Here is a 24,706-nt window from a genome sequence, read left to right as displayed (position 1 = left end):
ATTTCAAGAATCTAGGTTCAACTCCTGTTCAGAAGACAAGACAAGGAAAGGAAAGAAAGAGAGGGAGGAAGAGAGGGAGGGGGGGAGAGGGAGGGAAAGAAAGAAGGAAAAGAAAAAAGGAAAGAAAGAAAAGGAAAAGAAATGAAAAGAAGAAAGAAGGGAGGAAGCCTGTTTTTTGTTCAAAGTGATAGAGAGGTAGAGAGAAGGGCTGTCCTGAATTAGCCCTCCACCAGCAGCCAATCTCAGCTGTCAGTGACATTTTAGTTTGGAAACATCGAAATAACAACCTTTTAAGAATTTCTCTTTTACTTTGTGTATCTCTTGATGTTTTCAGAAAAAGGAGGTTGGTTGGGAAACAACTTTGGAAAGACAATTTAAAACCGAACAAGCAAGCAAGCAAGGAGGAAGGAAGGCAGAGGCCTGTCTCTCTTTTCCAGTACTTGTGGCCCTTGAGCAGCCGCGCGCAGTCATGGGAGTACAGAGAAAGCACCAAGTTCAAACTTAGATGCACCCGGGAGCTGAATCGAGTTAGGAGTGGATTAAAGGAAACTGATGTTGAGGGACTGAGAACTCCGTAGACCGTTGTGCATTACTCCCTGCTTTTTTTGCACACAAGAAGGGGGTTTTTCAGAAATTAAGCATCTGTCTTTGAAGAGGGGAAAAACCGAAAACAGAAACAAAAACTTAAAGTGAGTGGCCTGTACAGGGATCAAACCCACAACCTTGGCGTTATTAGCACTGTTATTAGCACCACGCGCTAACCAACTGAGCTAATCTGCCACTGCTTGAGGGGGTATGTGGGGGGGTAGATTTTCTGTCTTCCTTCCCCTACTTTTATTTTTTAAGTGCTAAATTCAGAGTAATTGTTGCTGTTTTTTATCTTCAGATATTCTCTTCGCCACTTCACGCCGTATCTCCTGTCATGATGCCGCCCACACATACAGAAATTATGTCAAAGAATTTGTGCACTGCATATACAGAAATTATGTCAAAGAATTTGTGCACTGACAATTTTGACAGACACTGTCCCACTGTGCTTAAGGGCAGAGCCGTGTGTGTGTGTGTGTGTGTGTGTGTGTGTGTTTAACTCTAACTGAGGACACATCAATGGGTTCCTGGTCACATTTCCTGCTCTCCTTTCTGAATTCCCTGCTGCATGCTACAGGTCTGAAGCAAAACTAGACAGCCAAGATGTAGGGGAATTTACAGGGGGTGCATGTTGAGTTCAGAAATATTATCTTCTCTCAGGTACGTGAGACTTTGGGGGTGCAATCAGTGGTTTGACAAAGAGAATGTGGTAGAAGCAGATGGGACAGGAAGGGGCTGGGTGAGAGCCGGGAGAACGGGTCCACAGGGGCTTCCGTTTTCACACCTCAGAAAGGACCTCGTGGGCAAAAACTCCGAGGAAAGCGGGGCTACCACGCGGGCCAGGGTGTCTGGAGGTCAAGACTGGTGGGGAGAGTAGGATACCAGACAGAGGGGAGAGGACATGTCGATGACACAGGACCCTCTAGTAGAATCCAACGTCTAAATCTGGGTACTTTTGTTGGTAAACGGGGTGCGGACAGTAATTACCAGGCATTAGCTGATCCACATCAAGTATAAACTAAGGAGTTGGATCACTCTTTATAGGCAGAGTTAAGGATTTTTTAATGAATCCTAATAGTAGTAGGAATCCATGGGGCGATTTTAGGCAGAGAAGTCATATGAACAGATTTGTGGTTTAAAAAGATCACCCAGCTTCACGTGCTTAGGAAGCATTAGGGAACGAAGGGCAAGGACACGCTATCACCACCAGCGACAAAGTTTTTACCCTTCTAGGGAGGAAAACAGAAATAAATACTAGCATAACATGAAAATGACTGAATGTATAAGAAAATTACAGGGGATTGAGAGAATGGAGGAGGCTATGGTGTTAGAAGTAGGTTGGAATTCTAAATTGAGTTGTTGGTGCAGACTTTGCAGCATCGTTGTAGTAGCATTTGACCGGACGAAGGTGCTGAGGAATTACAGGCAGAGAGCACCCCCGGGAACAGAGCTCAAGGTGGGTACTTGCGCAAAATGCTTGAGGAATGGCAACAAGACCCATGTGGCCAGAGCACAAGCAAGGAGACCAGGGATGAGACGGGGAGCAGTGGACAGTTAGAAACTGCCAGACCTTGTAGGAGATCTTAGGAACTTGGCTTTCCTTTGAGTATAATGCAAAGGTATTAAATAATTCTGATTCTAAGAGAGACTATAGTTGCAATTACTCTTTTTTTTTTTTCTTCACGATTTTACTTATTTGAGAGAAAGGGCACATATGAGGCAGGGGCAGAGGGAGAAGCAGACGCCCCACTGAGCAGAGAGCCCCACCCCCACCCGCCCCAGGCAGGGCTGGATCCCAGGACACCTGCGATCACAACTTGAGCGAAAGGCAGATGCTTTATGGACTGAGCCATGCAGACACCCCCACAAAGACTCTTCAGGGTTGTCGTGAATGGAAGCAAAAGAGTGGAGTTGTCCGCACTCAGAGACCTTCTTTTAGATGCGTCTGCTCCCGGAGAGGGCGGGTAACCTCAGAACCCTCAGCTTCCTTTAGCTGAGAGCATGGCTGGGGGGAGCTCAGCCCCAGCTCGAAGCAAACAGCACTCCAGCCTGTGAGAAGAATGAATGCCTTGCGACGGAAAGGGGTGGTTCTAGGCTAACACTCACCTCACCCCGCCCACCCATGGTGCCACTCAGAGCCACTGCCTTCAAGTAGCGAATTCAGGCTGTCTGGGAATAGCTTCTCTAGGACTCTGGCTGCTCACTTCTCCTGGGTAATTAGTAAGAAGCAAGGGGCTTCCTGGTCTCCTCCAGAGAGGAGGAGTCCACACTGATCTCTCTGACCGATCGGCCAAACCATTAGTCACTGTACAGGAGTTCACGTCTACTCTGGTATCTGAATGCAATGGATGCCCAGGTCCGCCAGCCACAGACCTGCCCATTCGGAGGCATGCCCCCTCACTGCCGGCTTCTCGAAGTATTCCAGGGCGGGCCGTGCAGCGTTAGCTGGACGCCTGGTAGAGCTATTACTGAGAGTCCTTGCAGAACCTACTTAAGACTCACAACTGAAATACTTTATTTGCAGGCTTGAAATCCAAAGGGCCAGTTTCACATCTAAGAGGCAGAAAAATAAACAAGTAACCTGAAGATGTTTCCTGATGTTTTACATCAATTCATAGTCTTACTAAGTCCAGCTCATGCTGCAGCAAAACAAAATTTCTTGTTGAGTCAAACACGACTTAAAAACAAACATTGGCTCAAAGCCCACATAAGGGCGTTGAACCTCCACCAACCAGTCAGCCAGTTGAAAAGAAAGACCAGTGTGCACGGTTGGTATTGAGTAAAATGAGACTAACACGCACAACCAAGTTACTATTAAATCTTCCCCACTCTCCTTCCTCACTTCCCAAAATGCAGCAAATGGCCCCACTTATTTAGAGCGTGTGGACTCCCTCCTCCCACCGGGAATGGTCTTGGGCTCTTCCAGAGCCCCCCACCCACGCCCAGCCGTTCACGGAGTATCTGCAGTATCGAGGTTCTTAGCGAGGACCCCAGTCCAGTGCACATACATACAAAGAAACACCCTAACTCCATCTTAAATGAGCCAGGAGAGTCTTGGACCTAAGTGGAACACGTTTTGATCCCACTGAAGGTAGATAAGTGAACTTCCAGAGTGTTGGGCAGAGTGAGGGCCCCTGGGGGCCTTCGCCTAGAGGGGCGGATATGGCCTTAAGGACAGGACTGGGAAGGAGTGGAGACACATCACCCAGGAGGGGAACCTCCTTCCACCTGACCACGTGCTAGGTGTATCAGGTGAGGGGTCCCCACTCAGTCCCCGTTAGGTAATGGTGCCATTCCCAACACATCCACTGCAAGGCTCTAGAGAGACTTCAAAAACATTATACTCCCTAAAGGAGTCTTGGTGTTTCCGCCCGGTTTCGAACCGGGGACCTTTCGCGTGTTAGGCGAACGTGATAACCACTACACTACGGAAACCTCTCCAGGGCACCTTTTTCTCTTCGCTAATACAGAACAGACTTTTCGGGCTGTCCCAGGTCCCCTAACACTGAATTGATCTTTCTTCCAAGAAATATCAAGGTTACTGCGGTTTTCTACTTATTCAAATCAATAATATCGGAGTCAATGACTCACACCAAGTAAACTCTCCCTGGGGAAGAAGTCCTTTTCTACAGCAGGGAAGAAATTTTAGGCAGCCTCAGGGGATGGGAGATTTCAGAAAAGTTCCTTGAAGTGGTCCTATTTGGTTTTATCTAACTTTAGACGGTCCTGTGGTCTCCAACTTTCGGGAGCTGCTGGACTGAACTCTGGAAAGCACCCATACTGGGTGGGGCCAGGCGGGACCCATAGAAGTTGAGGACTAAGTGGGGGATGTGCCCACCTGTGTGCCAGGCAGAGTGAGGACTGAAATGGGGAGGGGACTGTTGGACTGTCCCGGGCTGGACTCGGTGCGCATGAGTCAAGCCCAGTGTGTCTATGACTGTCACGTGGCCTACGTGAGATGCAGAGAGGCCCAGTTTCCCCTCTGCAACATCCCATGATGTTGTTACAACACCAGGAGGGCCAATGTCCTAAACCGAAAGGCCCACCTCGGCTCAGGAGCTCGCCAGTGACCTTTCCAATGGGGACTGGAGCCACAATTCCAAACCTCAGCAGGGCCCAGAGCTCCAAGGAGAACCCCTCCCATACCTGTGAGCAGAGAAGGATAACTCCCTGGGATTTTCATTTGCATTTTCCTAATGACCAGGGAGGCTTTGTCACGTGACTAGCCATTGTCCCCGCACTCCTTGCTGAAGAGACTATCCTTGGCCATATGTGGGTGGCGTGACTTCTCCACCCTGCTCTGTTCCGTGGATTTGTACGGCTGCCCTATTGGCCACTCTTCCACTCTGGGTTACTGCCTCATAGCATAGGGTGTTCAAATCAAGAACAATATATTCGCCAACTTGGGTCCTTTTCTTTCTTTTTCTTTCTTTTTTTCAAAATTATGTTTCCTTCCTCGGTCTTTCGCATTTCCATGTGGATTTTAAGATTAGCTTTTCGGTGGTTGGTGGGGAGTGGGGAAAGATTTGCTGAGATTTTGATCAAACGGCAGGATTTGAGAAAGAGGAAATTTCCTCGTGAGGTTTATTTGTGCTTGCAGATGGACTTTTTTCTTTCAGTGTTTGTGTTCATGTGAGCTTGGGTGGAATGAGGAAAGGAAGAAAATGTCTAGTTTCCATGAAGAGCTGCTGCAGGACATAGATAGGGCTTTCAAATTTGGAGCGGGAGGAGCTCACGGTGGGTTGGCCGGTTAGCTCAGCTGGTTAGAGCGTGGTGCTAATAATGCCAAGGTCGCGGGTTCGAGCCCCGTACTGGCCATCTGGCCTTTGTTTTCGGATCCTTTTGACTTCAGGGCTGCCTACCGGATTTTCTTATGCTTCCTAAGGCTAACACTTGAGGTTCCTTCTAAAGCATTGCTGCTATCAGGGCGCCCTACTGGCTCAGTGGGAAGTACAAGCGACTCTGATCACTGACTTCCAGAGTTCCAGCCCCACCCACCTTGGCCAGAGGGTTTGCTTTCACACAAGAAATCAACCAGATTTCACATAACTTAAAAAACTCTGGAGTTCCTTCATTATTTGATTGGGGAACCTATCTTGTCCAGGATGTTAGTCGTTCTATTATTTTATAATCAATTCGCCAAAAATCTTTCCCTTCAACTTACCCATCCTCAGTCTTTACAAATATTTTCTGCCTGGAAGTAGCCTTTCCAACTTCTGAAATTTCCAAGATACTCATTTTATTCATACTTACTTGCTAGAAAGCACTTCATTGCCCCCATTTTCGTGGTAAATTACACCTAGAATTTGCAAGCGAGCATGAAGGGGTATTGTGGAAATTTTTTGTGCACACATTTCTGGTTGTCGTCACAATGTGGCCAGTTCTTCTGGCATTTAGTAAGTGAGGTCAGGCGTCCTTCTCATCCGAAAATATGCTGGCTAGTCCACAGATTGTCCTCAGCTCCACTGGACTCACAAACGTCCTTCTGGACCTTCTTGGAAGTAAAAGTGCTTTAATGACCTGAGCCTAAACCTGACCTCTCTTTGTGTATAAATGCAAACATTTCACATGGCTTCAGTGTCTCCCCAGTTCATATGCTGAGGGTCGGTTGACTTGTGTTTGACTGCTGAGCGGGGCTTATTTTAGAATGGGGCGTCCTTGAGAGCAGGAGCATTTGGGTCGGAGCCATCAGTGAAACAGGAGTCTCTCATGACTCTGAGCCTGGATCCAGGTGTGCGGCGGGTCGTGTCAGGGCCAGGGACAGAGCAGGCGATCCGCAGACATTTACTGAACGAGTGAATCCTCCCTAACAGACAATGCTGCCAAGGCTTTCCTTCTGCCGGTCTGGTAGTGAGAAGAGATCCTCCATAGTTTAGTTATTTGCATTTCTCTGATAATGAGTAAGTCAAGTATCTGGTCAAATCTAGAAGACATTTTATTTCTTTTTCTGTGAACTGTGTGTTGATATCTTTCCGTTAAGATTGTTAGTTTTGTCTTGATGCTTTGTAGGATCTCTTTAAATTTGAAGGCTGTGAGTCATTTGTCTATGAGGTGTAACTGAAATATTCTAATTTGTCATTTGCCTTTGGACTTCTCTTAGGATCGATTGTGCCTTGCAAAAGTATGGTCATTATTTTGTAGTTATAATTATAAAATTATTTGGGTTTTTAGTTCTGTTTATCCACTTTACTGTCATAAAAACTTTTATCTATGTTTTCCTTTGGAATTTTCACATTTCTATGTTACATTTATATCTGTGACCCATTGGAAATGGGTCCTTTTTCCCATGTGCTGTATGAGTCCTGCACAGTGACTCTCCTTGGTCCCCGCTGTGGGGCAGCTGTTCTTTCTCCCACTGATCTGAAACACTGCCTTGATCCTACAGAAATCATTGCTCATTTCCATATTTTAAGTAGTGCTGATCTAGTTCCTTTGAGAGTAAACAACCACAGAACCCAGATCTCTATAAATTTGGTCTGAAGTCCGTATTTTTCCTTTTACTCTCTCAATATTCTCCTTTATGAAATTCAAATACTCCCTAACTCACATCCCTGCATGAAAGATAACAACTGGTTAGCATGTAGAAATCCATTTTCCCTGTAGGAGAAATCACTCTTTTCTTTTATGACCTCTATTTGACAACTTTTCTTGTCCTCATTCAGTAGCATCTTCATGCTTCTTTGATATTTTCAACACCCATTTAGGATCCGCTGAAAGTACATCATAGCTTCTCATCGGCACACAGAGGAACCAGACGCCTGCCTTCGGTTTCCTCAACCAGAGCAGTGGATGTTATCTCCCGGCTCTCAGCTGTACAACCTCAGACAAGCAACTGCCGCATCCTGGGGATACAAGAGGTGTCTCTTCATTCAGCAGATTCTGAATCTGAAGATCTTTCTTAAGTTCAGAAACTGGACATGGGATTGCAACTTTTATTGGCATAACTACCCTCCGTAGGTAGATCAGGACTCTCCTGATCATTCATCCTTGTTTTCCTCTGATGACACAAGTTGGGCCTGAAACATTTCCACGATTCTCGATGAGTCAGGTTTTCCTGGCTGCTGCAGCTTCACAGCTTATTATATTTCATATAAATGGGAGGTTCCTGACAGGGAAACGTGACTACTGGCTTTGGTGGCTCTGATGTCCTCTCAGCCCTAGTGTCAGCAGAGTCTAGCTTTGCAATTTCTCTACAGTCAACATCAGTGGCCTACAGAAAAGAACTAATAACTTTTTTTAAAAAATGGTTGTAGCTTTTTATGTCATGCTCTAATTTTTTTTGTCTATGATAATGTGATGATAGTCTCCCCTATTTTTTATCCAAAGTTTTATCATTTTACCTTTGATATTTGCATCCAGAGCTGTCATCCCAATAATTATGGTGTGTAGAAGGACTTAAAGTTCATTCCCCCACACCACAGCTAACCAACAGTTCCAACACTATCATTTCTGTGTTTTCACCTGTTGATCTCTTTGTCAATTCGGGAAGGAAAACCAACTCATGTAATTCTTATGACTTTATATATCTTGATATCTTGTGTCAGTCCTCCAAATTTGTCCTTACTAGTCAAGATTTCTTGATTTTTCTTGATTTAGGTTTTAGAAGGCAAAGATTTGTCAATATAAAAAAAAAAACCTGTTGGAATTTAGATTAGATTGATCTGAATGTAAAGAACAGTTTGGGGCAAATGGGTATATTAATAATGTGGATGATGTCTGTTTACGTTTATTTTGTTTTAAAAAATGTCCCTCCACACGAGAGTGGATTAAAAACTGCAGTGTATTCATTCACACAAAGGCAAACTCTCAACTACTGTTAGAAGTAACAGCTTGAATGAATCTTAGAGGCAGGATGCTGAGTGGAAGAAGGGGTACACAGAAGAGTAAATACTGTATGATTCCACTTTTGTGAACTTTTAGGGCAGACAAAACTAACTTGAAAAATAAGTCAAAACAGTCGTTTTATCTACAGGGCTGGGTGGAGGTGGTTGGGAAAGGACCAGAGGGAGCTTTTGGGGAGACAGAAATGGTCCGTTTATAATAATAGAGATGTGTGTTACATGACTGTATCCATTTTTCAAGATTGTAGTAGAGATTTATACATTTTGAAACATGTACCTTCTACCCATAAAAAGAACTGTAAAAATAATAATAATAATAATAAAAACCCAGAGGAGACTGAGGAATGGATGAAGGTAAAGATAAAAGTGGGAGAATATTAATGGTCGTTGTAACTGGGTGATAGACACATGGTGATCTCATATTGCTCCGTTTCTTTTGTCCAGACTGAGAGTTCTCATCATAAACGGTAAGTTTCTGCGGGTGATGGGGCCCAGCTCTGCAAATTAGACGATGAGCTACTCCGTATGAGCCTCAGCTCTTCATCTCAAAATGGGGATAACATTTACCCTGTTGGACCGCAGTTAAGTGTTCACATATTTGTTCCCTGAACATTTATTGAGTGTGTTAGGCATGCAACAGGGTTTCACTGATGAACCAGACCACCCTCTTGGAAATGATATTCTCGGCGGGGAGACGGACACGGAGCAAGTTATCGCACAGATTAATACAAACTTTGCAACCAAAGGGACATAGTCCTAACAGAAATATGAAGATTTATTTAAAAGGTTGTGGGGAAGTTTTTTCTGAAGGAGTAGTGATTGAGCTCAAGTATGAAGGCTGAGGAGACATTGACTAGGTAAAGAAAAGCACTTCAGGAAGAACAAATAGTAAGTCCACAAATCCTTCGGTGGGGAGTAAGAGGGATTGGTGTGGCAGGAGGGAAAGGGGCAGTGAAGTGTGAAATGAGGCTGAAGACATAGGAACCCCCTCCACCTCCCCGCCAAGGAGAGGATTTCAGGCCATAATCTTAAGGGTTACATGATTAAAAAAAAAAAAAAAAGCCATAAAATATGTAGGCGAAAGTCAATACTTCTAGAAACACCAGTTTCTGCCTTTATCTCTTTGTCCTCGCAAAGCTCGCACAGCATTTGATCTGGTCTTTATGAATATAACTGAAACCCAGCTAAATTTCCCCAAACAATCTGAAAAGTCCTAAGAATCTGGATCCTGGAAATCCCCTTAGTCCCCTGGGGACAAACCCAGTGGCCTCGGTTGAGAGCCCAGCAAACTCAACCCTCCTCCCCACCCCGGCTATAATTCCAGTTCTCAGCGGTCCGCCGGTATCTCCAGCAGCTAAGACCTCGGGGTGTCATCTCCCCGAGTGTGGTCGCCCCCATTGAAATAAAACATCCGTGACGAAAACAAACACCCCATCAACGCAACATGCCACGATGCCATTTCCTCCTCTTCTTCCTCCCTCCAGAGAAATCCCGCACACCGCGCGGCAAAGTCCAGGAGCGGAGCTGGGTCTCGCGACCGCGGCGACGTCCCTGAGGAGCGGGTGCCACGACGCGGACCCTGCCTGGAGGGTCCCGGTTCCCAAGTCCGTGTACGTCTGTCCCGCAGACTCTTCTCCATCCCACGCCCCGGGAAACCGTCCTAGCCCCGCTCGGTTCCCAGCCGGGACCGCCCCGTGCCTCGCGGGAGCGGACGGTGGAGCCCACTTCCAGCTGGTGCCGCCCCCTCCCCCAGGAAAGCCCAGGCCGCGGGGTGCCGTGCTGCTCCGGAAGGTTCGACGGCGTGGATCCCGCGGCGGACCGGGTGCCTGAGGTATACAGGTGGCGGCACGAGGGTCCAGCAGGGCAGGAGAAAAAGGAAAGAAGGCTGGGGGTAAGCAACCCTCTCCGCCCGCCGGGGTCTCCGCGCCTACCCTGCGCCCCCAGGTGGGTTCCAGCCCGCCCGCTGCACCCGCTGCACCCGCGAAGCCTATACCGCGGGTTTTGGGAAATACTGCTGGCAAGGGGGAAAAAGTGTTTTCCGTTGGGGCGGCCTTCTGGTTGGCTTGGCCGCGGGGACTCCTGTGGGCTGCGGCCCCCTGGCTGTGCTGCGCGCGGGGCGGAGCGGGAGAAAACAGGAAAGCCGACTGGAGAGGCCTGGGGGAGCCTGCCTGCCTGCGGGGAAGGCCGGTAATCCGTGCCCAGGACGTGCCCTAAGCACCGCGGGAAGGGAGATGCTCCGACTTTCCGAAAAACAGAACGCAGATCTCCGAAGGCCGTCGGGAGACCGGAGACACTGGCCACAGGCTGGAAGGAGATACTCTGCAGGAGTGCTGGGAAAGGGCTTCGATCCCGACGCCATAAAGAACCCTTAGAGCACCGCAGCGTAGAAGAAAGGGTCTACTTTAGTGTTAGCCGGCTGGATTTCGAGGAAGGTCCAATTCTCTGAGGGCCTCGGTCGGAGGCAAGGGTCCAAGTGCCCAGGCGGGCGGGCCAGGTGGGGGCAACCTGGAAAAATCCGTATTTTCTCAGGTGGGCTCCCCTGGGGTAGGGCGCGGGGACAAAGACAGGCATTTAGGATATTATAAGAAGGCATTCCCTCCGCAAAGTGACAAAACTGCACGCGGATGGCTGTTCCCGCCCGGTTTCGAACCGGGGACCTTTCGCGTGTTAGGCGAACGTGATAACCACTACACTACGGAAACCCCTGCGCGGGCCGCTTCTCTCCTAAAACAGGATAGACTCTTCCTGGCCGTCCCAGGACCGCCGGAAGCGTTTTTTTTTTTTTTTTTTTTTTTTTTTTTTAAGTTACGTGAAATCTAGTTTCTCTCTCGGGTGAAAGCAAGCTCTCTGGCCAAGGTGGTGGGGCTGGAACTCAGGAAGCCCGTGAGCAGAGTCGCCTGCGCTACCCACGGAGCCAGTAAGGTACCCTGATAACATCCATGGTTTAGAAGGAACCTCAGGTGCTCGCCTTCCGTAGGAAAGTATAAGTAAATCCGTGTAGGTAGCACTGGAAAGTGCCCATTCTGGGCGGGGCAGTGCGGGGCGGGACCCATAGAAGTTGAGGACTAAGTGGGGGATGTGCCCACCTGTGTGCCAGGCAGAGTGAGGACTGACATGGGGAGGAGACTGTCGGACTGCCCCGGGCTGGACTCGGTGCCCAAGAGTGAGCCTAGTGTGTCTACGGATGTCACGTGGCCTACGTGAGAGGCAGGCAGGAGGCTGTTTCCCCTCTGCAATATTCCATGATGTTGTTACAACACCAGGAGGGCCCATGTCCTAAACCGAAAGGCCCACCACAGCTCGCTAGTGACCTTTCTAATGGGGCCTGGAGCCACATTTCCAAACTTCCGCAGGGCCCAGAGCTCCAAGGAGAACCCCTCCCATACCTGTGAGCACAGAAGGCTACCTCCCTGGGATTTTCATTTGCATTTTCCTAATGACCAGGAAGGCTTCGTCATGTGACTGGCCATTGTCCCCCGCACTCCTTGCTGAAGAGACTATCCTTGGCCATATGTGGGTGGCGTGACTTCTCCACCCTGCTCTGTTCCGTGGATTTGTACGGCTGCCCTATTGGCCACTCTTCCACTCTGGGTTACTGCCTCATAGCATAGGGTGTTCAAATCAAGAACAATATATTCGCCAACTTGGGTCCTTTTCTTTCTCTCTCTCTCTTTCTTTCTTTCTTTCTTTCTTTCCTTTCTTTTTTTCAAATTATATTTCCTTCCTCGGTCTTTCGCATTTCCATGTGGATTTTAAGATTAGCTTTTCGGTGGTTGGTGGGGAGTGGGGAAAGATTTGCTGAGATTTTGATCAAACGGCAGGATTTGAGAAAGAGGAAATTTCCTCGTGAGGTTTATTTGTGCTTGCAGATGGACTTTTTTCTTTCAGTGTTTGTGTTCATGTGAGCTTGGGTGGAATGAGGAAAGGAAGAAAATGTCTAGTTTCCATGAAGAGCTGCTGCAGGACATAGATAGGGCTTTCAAATTTGGAGCGGGAGGAGCTCACGGTGGGTTGGCCGGTTAGCTCAGCTGGTTAGAGCATGGTGCTAATAACGCCAAGGTCGCGGGTTCGAGCCCCGTACTGGCCATCTGGCCTTTGTTTTCGGATCCTTTTGACTTCAGGGCTGCCTACCGGATTTTCTTATGCTTCCTAAGGCTAACACTTGAGGTTCCTTCTAAAGCATTGCTGCTATCAGGGTGCCCTACTGGCTCAGTGGGTAATACAAGCGAATCTGATTACGGACTTCCTGAGTCTTGGCCAGAGGGTTTGCTTTCACACAAGAAATCAATTAGATTTCATGTAACTTAAAAAAACAAACAAACTTAAAAAACAAACAAACAAAAACCTCAGGAGTTCCTTCATTATTTGATTGGGGAACCTATCTTGTCCAGGATGTTAGTCGTTCTATCATTTTACAATCAACTGTTTGACCAAAAATCTTTCCCTTCAACTTAACCATTCTCAGTCTTTACAAACACTTTCTGCCTGGGGGTATGTGGGTGGCTCAGTGGGTTAAGCCTCTGCCTTTGGCTCAGGTCATGATCTAAGGGTCCAGGAATCGAGCCCCATCTGGGGCTTGCTATTCAGCAGGGAGCCTGATTCCCCCTCTGTCTCTGTCTACTTATCATCTTGTCTGTGAAATAAATAAATAAATAAATAATTTTTAAAAAAATATTATCTGCCTGGAAGTAGCCTTTCCAACTTCTGAAATTTCCAAGATACTCATTTTATTCATACTTACTTGCTAGAAAGCATTTAATTGCCCCCATTTTCATGGTAAGTTACACCTAGAATTGGTAAACGAGCATGAAGGAGTATTGTGGAAATTTTTTGTGCACACATTTCTGGTTGTCATCACAATGCGGCCAGTTCTTCTGGCATTTAGTAAGTGAGGTCAGGCGTCCTTCTCATCCGAAAATATGCTGGCTAGTCCACAGATTGTCCTCAGCTCCACTGGACTCACAAACGTCCTTCTGGACCTTCTTGGAAGTAAAAGTGCTTTAATGACCTGAGCCTAAACCTGACCTCTCTTTGTGTATAAATGCAAACATTTCACATGGCTTCAGTGTCTCCCCAGTTCATATGCTGAGGGTCGGTTGACTTGTGTTTGACTGCTGAGCGGAGCTTATTTTAGAATGGGGCGTCCTTGAGAGCAGGAGCATTTGGGTCGGAGCCATCAGTGAAACAGGAGTCTCTCATGACTCTGAGCCTGGATCCAGGTGTGCGGCGGGTCGTGTCAGGGCCAGGGACAGAGCAGGCGATCCGCAGACATTTACTGAACGAGTGAATCCTCCCTAACAGACAATGCTGCCAAGGCTTTCCTTCTGCCGTTCTGGTAGTGAGAAGAGATCCTCCATAGTGTAGTTATTCGCATTTCTCTGATAATGAGTATGTCAAGTATCTGGTCAAATCTAGAAGACATTTTATTTCTTTTTCTGTGAACTGTGTGTTGATGTTCATTTTATAAGGTTATTAGATTGGAAACACCTGAGCCGAGGTAAACACATATTTCATCAGAAGACTGATTTAAGAGAGGAGACACTAGCCACAGCCTGGAAGAAAATATTCTAACAGATATGCTGGAAAGTTCTTGATTCCAGACGACATAAAGTGCAATCCATGAGAAGAAAGCATTTTAACTGGGTGGATTTCCAGGACGGGCCTATTCTCAGAGGTGGGGCTCCAAGCTGTGCCCTGCCCCACAGGTAAGGGTGTAAGTCTCAGCGTTGCTGGAATCCAGGTAACTTGGAAACCCCGTGTTTTTTCATGTTGGGCCAGCCCAGGGGTGTGGGTGTCACAAAGAATTAGGCACTTATAAGATGGCATTTCCTCAAAAGTGAAAGAAAATTCTCAGAAATGGTTGTTCCCGCCCGGTTTCAAACCAGGGACCTTTCACGTGTTAGGTAAACGTGATAACCACTACACCACAGAAACCCCCCTTGATACCTACCTCTCTGTGCGTGCAGGCATTTTTACACGCGTCTTCTGGGTGCTCCCAAACCTAGTGATTTCGAGTGATTTTTCTTTTAGTGTATCTTCACTCACGGTGTATTTATTTCCCCTTACACTTTTTGTTTGTTAATATAACAACACAGAAACGCTGTAATCACCACCAAAGGTACTGGAGACCAGAGTCCAGATTCCTTCCCAGACTCCAGGCAGGGTCACCAGAGGCTCTCAGGGCTGCGGTGTCCACCTCTCTTCTAACCTTGAGAAGCAGGAACCACCAGAGCCAGCTGAAGATGCCCCCAAACTTCCGCGAGGGCCCAGCTGGTCTGGGGATCTCTGCTGCGTTGGGGATGGGGGCTGTGCCCAGCTCACTGTGGGGGGGGGGAGGTGACAAAGAGGTGTCATGATGATTCCATGTCCCTCCCACGGCTCTGCAAAGCCAGGGCTCAGTGATCGGTGCCAATTTGCTTAACAGGCAGTGCCCTTGCCTACTTGTTATTTTTCTCTTCATTTAAACTGTCATTCCTCCCCAGCGTTTCCAGAGGGGTTTGGAAGGTGCTCACTGCCAAATGATCTTTCCTCAAATCCTGTGTGGGTGTACCCTCGCCTCCTGCAAATGGCAATGTGGAAAACACTCTTTCTTCACCCAAAACTGGTCTGGTCGCAATGTTGCAGGAAACAGAAGAGAAGCAGTATTTCCTAGATGGCAAGATCGCCAGTCTTATTTTTTCCTTCTGGTATCAACTCAATAGCATAAATAATAGTTCATTTTGCAGTAAGTTGCTAAGCATTTACTTTAAAAGAATTAATGAGTAGCTCACAATGTGCCCAATGCTGACCTAGGCTCTGGAGGTACCAGATGTCCTCAAAAATTGGACAGGCTGGGGTAGTAAACGGCCCATGCGCTGATTATTATAATATGATTGAACAAAATAGGGTAAGGATTTTAAAATTGCCAAAAGAAACCACAGAGATAAATACTCATGCATTTTCACAGAAGCATAGGAACGGGGCAATTTTCCAACTCCTAGTGATTAGGAAAGGCTTTCGAAAGAAGTGATCACTGATCTGAGATTGGATAGATGAAGAAATACATCAGTGGAGGAGAGGTGGAGAGAAGCAGGGGATCTGGCATTAGGGGCAGCATGGTTGGTCATGGGTTGGGGAGATGTCATGGGACCTAGGAATGATGAGGATACATTCACTTTAGTCGGTGGAGAAATAGGATTTCAGTTAAAGACAAGACACTTTCATAAAGACGTATCGGTGAATTTCCAGATCCCATTTGGGATCAATTTGTAGAGAACAAACATTCTCCAGTGACTATATTTAAGCACTCACCTCTCCCAGCAGTGTTTCATATCACTGTTTATCACCCTTATTTCTTATAGTAGCCAGCATCCCATGACAAGAGAGCTATAATATTAGTCTTCTGACAGATAACATTCCTCCCAGATGGCCCACAAAAGGAGAAATCAACCTGTAACACAACTATGGGGAGAAGCAAGAAACTAACTGAAATGAAGCCCATTATTTGAGAGATGTTGTGCACCATGAGTAGGGTGGAGAGCATTTAGGGCATATGACAAATACTTGAAAAGTATTTCTTGGAATGTCGAAAAAATAGAGCACATAAACAAGAAAGTCTCAGGTCTCAGGGTTCAAAGTATTTTTCCAGGTCTATTATTTTTTAGAGTTATCTAATAAATGCGCTAAGTGTTTTCAGGTTTATACTTTTATTTCTAATTGCCTCAAGCATTTTTTTAAAGGAATGTTGTGTGCTTTGCTGTTAGTTCTTTTTTATCCTCTCCTCTTTAAGAAACAAATCGTATGGGGCGCCTGGGTGGCTCAGTGGGTTGGTCAGGTCATGATCTCAGAGCCCTGGGATCAAGCCCCACTGCCTCTCTGCTCAGTGGGGAGCCTGCTTCCCCCTTTTTCTTTCCCTGCCTCTCTGCCTACTTGTGATCTCTGTCAAATAAATAAATAAAATCTTTAATTTTAAGAAAAGGTACAAATCATATTACCCCTCCTTCCAAAATTTCTGGTGTATCTTAGAGTCCCATATCACATGAAAAGGAGAAAACAGTTATAACACTACTTGATTTACACTAAATTATATTAGAACTTTTACGTGGTTCTTTTCTTTCATTTCTTTTGAACTGGATTTGACAAAAACCAAATGAATAAACACAACTCCAGGCTTACTAATGGGTTTGGAAAAATGGTCACAAGCATATAAAAGAATAGAACTCAGAACCACAACTATTGAGGTGGTGGGAAAACTGGACAGCCACAAGCACAAGAATGAAACTAGACCACAATTACACCAACCACAAAAATTAACTAAAAATGAATTAAAGACTTGAATGTAAGTCTTCAAGTCATAAAATCCCTGGGAGAAAATATAGGCGGTAAATTCCTGGACATCAGTTTTAGCAATGGGTTCCTGGATCTGACCCCAAATGCATGGGGAAACAAAAGCAAAAATAAAGGGGACTACATCAAACCATAGAGCTTTTGCACAGCAAAGGAAACTGCCCATCAAAATGAAAAGACAACTACGGAATGGAAAGGGACATTCTGGTGGTGATCACTCTGTTGGGCATACAGATGTCTAATTATAATATGCACTTAGAAGGTATATAATATTACATGCCAACTTTACCTCCCCCCCCAAAAAAAAAGCACAACCACTGAAACTAGATCACTAAGTCACTAACCCTTCCACAAAGAAGAGGGTCCATATAACAGCAGCATAAATATCACTCACCAGGGAGAGTGTCTGAAGGCTGACATTCAGGCCCCATCAGAGGTGTAGGGAACTAAATTTTTCATCTTAATGGACCACCAGGTAATTCCTGTGCTCACTAAACTTTGAGAACCATGGCTCTGCTTCAATGCACTATTCAGGGGGCCAAAAAGTTATTGGTGCAAACTGGTGGTGGAGGAGGGGGAAATGGCCATTCAAGGAGCCATTCAAGAAAAACAAATGTGGACAATGTTCTAGTTGGTAAAGAGTCAGGAGGCAATATAATTAAGACAGTTGCAGATATCACATAAAACCCAAGTAGTGAGTGTCTTTACCATTTGATCTAAAATGGTAAAAGACCAAGGAAGCAAACCCTACTTATTTTAGGCCATTCCAGTACTCAAATCCTAACTAGTAGAACTAGTTCTCTGAGTTTTTCAGTTCTCAGCAGATATTTTGGGTTTTCTATCGCTGTACTATTGGGACAGATTTCTTTTTTCTTTTTGGCTGTTGTAATTTTGTTAAATAAGATTCTTCAATTGATGCTGTCTCTTCCCCTTCTGGGGCTTTAGGGATGTAAATTTCAAAGTATCTCCAATTCTCCAATGCCAAATTACAAAAGCTCACACTAGAAGGCCCTGCTGGGAGTCGAACCCAGGATCTCCTGTTTACTAGACAGGCGCTTTGACCAGCTAAGCCACAGAGCCCTTGCTACAGGGTGGTTCGCTTGCATAGAATTTGAGGGTGACTTTGCTGTTTGCTCTGCTGCTCTGGTTCCCAAGAATTTTTGACCAACAGAAGGGCATCCAGATTCATTATCAGGATTATTAGCGTTTTTTTTTTTTAAGTCTCAGGATTTTGATAGAGTTTTCTTACTGTATCCTGAAAGGTGCCCAGCACTTTACACTGTGTGGGGAAGAGAGACTTCCTCAGCCCCTGGGCCCCTTCCACTAGGGCAGCTAGACTATGTCCCCTCCAGGAGCCTTTACAACTCCACACGAAGGTGGATTCAGCTTCGAATCTGCAACAGGGAGACGATGGGGCTTCTTGGCTGCACAGGCTCGAGCAATGAGGATTGCCCTGGGGCTTTCCTGGGATGACGCAGAAATCACTTGGCAAAAGGCTGGCGCTCTGACACAGGCAGTTTTCTTCTCTTTGTGGCTAAGCGGTTGCCTTTTAATCCCTTGTAAAACTGACCATTTTCTGTATTTGCTGAGACTGGTAATTTGCTGTAGCAAAGGGGAATGCATTAAAAATACATGGAGTTTCTTAAATTTGACACCGGAAACTAATATGATACTGTCTGTTAACTACCTGGAATTTAAATACAAACTTGGAAAAAAGTTGTTTAAAAGAGAAATTATATATAAATATCAAAACAGTGGAAGACTTCACTGGTATGTTCATTTCCTTACCTTTTCCCACCAAGTGATATTGGATAGACCTCTTCTTACTCTCACCTTTTTCCTGATGTTGATATTAAAACTAATAATGATTCCTTTCTTTCTGAGAAACAAATACTGAAAATGACCTGGAAAAGGCACACGTTCTCATTCCAAGAGGTTGGAACTAGACAAATCCTTTAGATCATCTGGCCTATCCTTGAGACAAACATTGGAGGAATATATTGTAACACACACCAATCAGACACATATCTATAATAAAATTGCACAAACTTCTATCAAAAATATACAGCGTTTTCGTGTGAGCAGCCTTGCTAAGACATCACTGCTTGGTGCTCCCCTCCACCAGGCTTTGCCCCTACCTCTCCACCCTCTTCATCACCCCTCCCATCCTGACCCCAAGCCAGTGTTGCTGAAGGGGGCAGGCGGTTGGAGAGAGCCCAAAAGATAGGTAAGTGCGACTTCCAGTACGAGTCCTGCAAAGATGAAGCTAAGCTGAAAAATTTGCAGCCCGTCCTGAGGGAGAAAATTGCTAATACAATGGAAAAGAGTGACCCGAGAGAAACAGAGCAAAGTGACTAATCAAGAAACCAAGAGTTGAGACTTAAAATCAGGAAGGTCCAGAGTCATCTGCTGCTTGAAGAGTCCGCACCGCTCGCAAATGTAAAGAACAGCCTATAAATGACAATAATAACCAGGAAGTTCCACCACCTCCCTCTCTGCCTCATCTGTAGATAAATGTAAATGCTTTTGATACAGGTGAAATCAAGTGCTCCTCTCTTGTGGATTTGGGGGTTAAGAGAGGCTTTGTCTTGTGTGTGAACCTGACATCCCACTGTTCTTTGGGGTCGGCATGGGGAGAGATGAGGGAATAATAGTTCAGGCAGTTCCTTTCCTATTTCCTGATCGCTCAAAATTATTTAGGAAGAAAGATATTTTTTAAAAGGACAAGAGCAAGCCAGTCAGTTGTTGAATCTGGAAAGTTTGGGTTGACCTTTTAGAAGACATGCCCACCGTGTCACTGATCCTCATGTAGGAAAAGCCTTCTAAATGCCTTTTTCATTAGAAACCATCTGTCTCATTCAGGAAGTGATTGGTTTCGAGACAGAGGCAGAAGGGGATGCTCAAATGTGTGATTCCAAGGCTCAGAGCAATTTGCTTTATGCTGTTTCCAATATCCACATTCATTTATTTCTTTCATAACAAAATCCAATCTGTGTGGGGCACCTGGGTGACTCAGTGGGTTAAAGCTTCTGCCTTTGGCTCAGGTCAGGATCCCAGTGGCCTGCTCAGCGGTGAGCCTGCTCCCCACCCCCAACTTGTGAGCTTTGTCTGTCAAATAAACAAAATCTTAAAACAACAACAACAACAACAACAACAACAACTGTATTATCCTTTAGAACATTTTTACGTGCAATAGAATGGATGTGGTTCTGTGAAGGTCTTTTTGCTTGTGTATATACTTTCCTGTTTGTCTACTTCTGAGCTTGGGAAATACTATTTTGCACTTGCTTGATCTCTGTACTTCCACCTGAATTTTGTCTCTCATATTCCTGAGAATGTGGAGGAATCCTTAGTTAAGACTTACAGTTTTTAATTCCTAATGGTAACTCCTAAGTAGACTTATTTATTTTGTTGGTATTCTATTAATTTAAACAGATCAAACACTGCAAAAAGAGAGCACCTATGTTATTCCAACTATCATTCAGGAAATTAACCAAGAAATTAATCTAGCATGCAAAAAAATGTAGCAGAGGAAAGAATTAGCCTATTTTCGGTGGAGTCTGACACGTGTGGGAGAAAATGTGTTTTTCGATATGGTAAGTTAATTCAATATCATGGTGTTCTACCCTATGTGTTTATCTCTAAAATTCTACTGCAAACAGAGAAGCCATGCCAATTGCATTAGTATCCTTCCCTCATTGCATTTCTGCATATAGTAGGCACCAAAGACATTCAAATATTTACAGCTGGTGAATAACATCTAAAATTTTTAGACGCACAGAAAAGATAAATAAGAACCCTCAATAGAAACTTTCAACATGGGGTGCCTGGGTGGCTCAGTGGGTTGAAGCCTCTGCCTTCAGCTCAGGTCATGATCCCAGGGTCCTGGGATCGAGGGTCCTGGGATCGAGGGTCCTGGGATGGAAGGTCCTGGGATCGAGGGTCCTGGGATCGAGCCCCGCATCGGGCTCTCTGCTCAGCAGGGTCTGCTCCCTGCCCCCTCTCTGCCTACTTGGATCTCTGTCTGTCAAATAAATAAAATCTTTAAAAAAGAAAAGAAAAGAAACTTTCAACATTCCAACCTACCCTGAAAGTAGTTATATTTAATTTTTTTTCCAGAAGTTTCTTAAACTATAGGTCTCACTTGAACAGAATTGCCTTGACTGACTGAAATTAAGTACTCACGTTATAATAATGATAATAGCAAGTAGAGAAACTGCTTCTAATAAAAATACACAAGGGAAAGAATTCCTACATAAAGGAAACACATCAAGGAAAAATGCAGCTGTTCGAGAGATCCTAATATTATTCTACACAAAAAGCAAAGAATTTGAACAAGGAGGTGAAGCCCTTGATAAATTATGTTCACTCCTGAATATTATTGCAGTGACCCAATGGAAAAAGATTGGCAGGAGGTGTAGGTATGAGTGTATTTTAACTATTTGAAATTCAGTGATGTTTTACAAACATTCCATCCTCCTTGGAGTACTGAAATAAGGCACTGTAGTTTCTTCTGTCACATATTTTTACAAATTATGCTATCTTTTTGGGAATGTGGGAACTCTATGAGATTAGGGGTGTTCTTGGTCTGGGCCTCTGTTGAGGCTCCACAGGCAACCCTGTTCTTCCAGAATTCATCTTTCTCATGATAGCATCTGAAGTTCAAGTGGCCTCCGCTTTGGAAGTTGTTATTCCAGCACATTGATGAAAGCCTCTGCAGTCTTTCCTGGATTTTCACTCTAAAAGACTAACTTTCCTCTTCCAGTGCAAAGTGCCCTGCTGACTCACCCCTCTCCACAATTTAACTTAATTTTTATAATACAGGATGTCTGAAACAAAGCACATTTTGGAACATGAGATATACCTGTAAGGACTCCGTCCTGTCTCTGGCTATTGTTATTGTACAAAAAAACATTATTTTACAAAAAAGAAAAATGCTTGCCACTATTTTAAAAAAGTGTGTCAGATGAAGGCGTGAAAGAGAAAAAAAAAAAAGGTAAGAATTCAGCAAGGTCCATCTGAGTTATTTCGCTTATCGTAATACCCTCTGGGTCCATCCATGTTGCAAATGGTGGTATTTCACACATTTTCATGACAGAGTAATGCTCTAGAGTGTGTGTGTGTGTGTGTGTGTGTGTGTAACATATTCATCCATCAATGGACACTTGGGTTGTTTCCATATCTTAGCTATTGTAAATGAGCCGCAATAAACATAGGGGTACATGTATCTTTTCAAATCACTGTGTTCATTCATTTGGGTAACTATGCAGCAGTGGGATTACTGGATCATAGGGTAGTTCTATTTTTCATTTGTTGAGGAACTGTCCTACTGTTTGCCACAGTGGCAGCACTGATTTAAATTCCCACCAACGGTGCACGAGGGCTCTCTTCTTTCACATTTTCACCAACACTTGTTATTTCTTATCTTTTGGATACTAGCCATTCTGACTGGTGTGAGGTGATAATATCTCACTATGGTTTTGATTTCCATTTCCCTGATGACTACTGATGTTAGGCATCTTTTCATCTGTCTGTTGGCCATCTGTATGTCTTCTTTGGAAAAGTGTCTATTCAGGTTGTAGGGGATTTCCTACATAAAAAATCACATTATTTGTGAATAAAGATGGCTTTATTTCTTCTGTTTCAATCTGCACATTTTGTTTTAATGTAGTAGCTAAGACCTCTAAGTCTTTCCTTGATCAGGAAAAGTGAGAAAGAGGACATTTTTGCCTTGATTTAAATCTTAGAAGGAAGCATTCAGTCTTTCACCATTAAGTATGATGTTGTTTGTACTTTTTTTTTTTTTTTTTTTTGGTAGAAAGGCTTTATTTGATTAGGTAAGCAAAGCTCCCTTCTATCCCTAGTTTGCTGTGAATTTTTATCATGAATGGATGTGGAATTTTACTAAATGCTTTGTCTGCCTCTATTGATATGATCATATTGGGGTTTTTTTGTATTTAGTTAGCCTATTAATATTGTGAATTACAAAATTGTGGTGAATTTCCCTGATTGATTTTTTGAATGTTAAAACAGGCTGGGATAAATTTCATGTAGTAATAAAGTATTATCTTTTTAAATATTTCTGAGTTTGATTTGCCAATATTTTTTAGGCCTATGATTTTTAGGCCTATGTTTAAGAGAGATGTTGTGCTAAGTTTTCTTTTATAGCTTTGTCTCATTTTGGTATGCATATTTTAATATATATCCTAGAGGTCAATAAAAGTTTCTATCTGAGACCATTGGAGAGTTAACCGAATATACTGGTTCAACACTAAGTGGAAATTTCCCACAGAGACAGAGAGTGTATCTATCACTCATTAGGTCGTGGCTGAACAGGTGTGGACATGTGATGTGTAATGGCTGTGTCTTCAGCAGAGTGGATAATCTAATTCTGTCTCTTCTGTGTCAATCCGCAATTACTGCATAAGAAATCACCTGGAGTATCACCAACATAAAACATAGTTATCTATTCCCAAGTGGCTCTGGGTCACTTGATATAGGCTGGACTCAGGTGGCTAGATCTGATCTCACCTGGGTTTGCTGAAGCTTCTGAGCATCAGTTGATGAAGACTCAGAGTGGGGGAGGGGGAGAGTGGACTCTGTACCATATGAGTCTCCTCCTCCTCCTCACGGAGTTAGCAGACTGGCTAAGGCATGTTCTTCTGCCTGTGGGATCCCAAAGAAACAAGCCCAAATGCACATTTGGCTATGCCAAGGCCGCTAACTTTCTGTTAGTTAAGGCAAGTCATATAGACAACCTCAGGACTCTTTCAAGAGGTCTGCAAGTTCTAAACTAATTTCATAGTAATACTAGATATTTATGATGGGCTTGACAGTGATTTTAATGAATGCCTTTTTCAATCTTGTGAATTGAAATGCACAGTAGTTTCAGGACAAGGGGCAAAGGAGGAGTTAATGTGGACTGTTGCTAAATTCAAGATTAGTTTCCAGAAAACAGAAACGCACTTTTTTAGTGATTAGTACCACAATGTCATCTTAAGAAGGGACTTTTTTTTTTTTTTTTTTTTGTAACCTTTGTATGTACTGCTGTATCCCAGAACCTTGAAAAGTATCTGGAGCATAGTAAGCTCTCAATAAATATGGGTAGAAAAACAATAAATGTCGGCCAGACTAAGTGTTCCAGGAGAGTGGAACTCTACTCATTAAGAGTGGAACAGAGAGTGGAACAGTACTCATTAAGACTTTCAAGCTTGTGGGGGCGCCTCGTGGCTCAGTGGGTTAAGCTGCTGTCTTCAGCTCAGGTCATGATCTGAGGATCCTGGGAGCTTGTTTCCCTTCTCTCTCTGCCTGCTTGTGATCTTTCTCTCTCTCTCTGTCAAATAACTGAATAAAGTCTTAAAAAAAAAAAAAAAAAAAAGACTTTCAAGCTTGTGTATGTGAGATGCAGATAGCACATTTGTCCTACATGTCCCCCTGGGCCATGTTGACAGGAGTTAATTCTCAGTCATAATTAGAACCTATATCTAATTTTGGTCTTCTTTTCTCACCTGATTCTAGTAAGAGCTCTTTGAGACACTTATTGTCCTTGGGTTCTATGGTGTAGTGGTTAGCACATCTGCCTTATACACAGAAGATCCTGGGTTCAATTCCCAGTGGAACCAAAAGGCTACCTTTGGCTTCCATTCAAAAGAAATTTGGGAATTCTCCTTTTCCCTCAAAAGCTGAGATAACAGATGGCCCAGTGGGTTGCATCCTCAGTTTCCCTTTCTGGACACTCACTTGATTGGGCACATAGGCTTGTACTATCAGAGAAGTTCTCTGCATTTCGTGATGGCCAGGGAGAAAACAGTTACAAGCAACGCCTGATCAATAACAAATGTGGAATACTTTAAAATAGTACACAGTCAGAGGCTGATTGAAAAGATTATTCTAATTCTGTAATAGTTACAATGTTAAAGATTTATAATTGCAGAAACAAGCATCTATTTTAG

General features: G+C 44.4%; 7 non-coding genes across 7 annotated transcripts; 3 read left to right on the top strand and 4 right to left on the bottom strand.

Annotated features, from left to right (window-relative positions):
- Nucleotides 1–3,950: 3,950 nt before the first annotated feature.
- TRNAV-AAC lies at nucleotides 3,951–4,023 on the bottom strand. Its single transcript has one exon. It is a non-coding gene; the product is annotated as a tRNA-Val (tRNA).
- Nucleotides 4,024–5,332: 1,309 nt separating this feature from the next.
- TRNAI-AAU lies at nucleotides 5,333–5,406 on the top strand. Its single transcript has one exon. It is a non-coding gene; the product is annotated as a tRNA-Ile (tRNA).
- Nucleotides 5,407–11,058: 5,652 nt separating this feature from the next.
- Nucleotides 11,059–11,131, bottom strand: TRNAV-AAC. The gene has a single exon. It is a non-coding gene; the product is annotated as a tRNA-Val (tRNA).
- A 1,311-nt stretch (nucleotides 11,132–12,442) lies between these two features.
- Nucleotides 12,443–12,516, top strand: TRNAI-AAU. The gene has a single exon. It is a non-coding gene; the product is annotated as a tRNA-Ile (tRNA).
- Nucleotides 12,517–14,290: 1,774 nt separating this feature from the next.
- On the bottom strand, nucleotides 14,291–14,363 carry TRNAV-AAC. Its single transcript has one exon. It is a non-coding gene; the product is annotated as a tRNA-Val (tRNA).
- A 3,397-nt stretch (nucleotides 14,364–17,760) lies between these two features.
- On the bottom strand, nucleotides 17,761–17,834 carry TRNAT-AGU. Its single transcript has one exon. It is a non-coding gene; the product is annotated as a tRNA-Thr (tRNA).
- A 6,469-nt stretch (nucleotides 17,835–24,303) lies between these two features.
- On the top strand, nucleotides 24,304–24,376 carry TRNAI-UAU. The gene has a single exon. It is a non-coding gene; the product is annotated as a tRNA-Ile (tRNA).
- Nucleotides 24,377–24,706: the final 330 nt, after the last annotated feature.

This window comes from Mustela putorius, unplaced genomic scaffold (genome assembly GCF_011764305.1).
Source record: "Mustela putorius furo isolate JIRA1106 unplaced genomic scaffold, ASM1176430v1.1 tig00000594_pilon_pilon_pilon, whole genome shotgun sequence".
In the NCBI taxonomy this organism is placed as follows: domain Eukaryota; kingdom Metazoa; phylum Chordata; class Mammalia; order Carnivora; family Mustelidae; genus Mustela; species Mustela putorius.
This window is presented reverse-complemented; position numbering and strand designations above follow the sequence as displayed.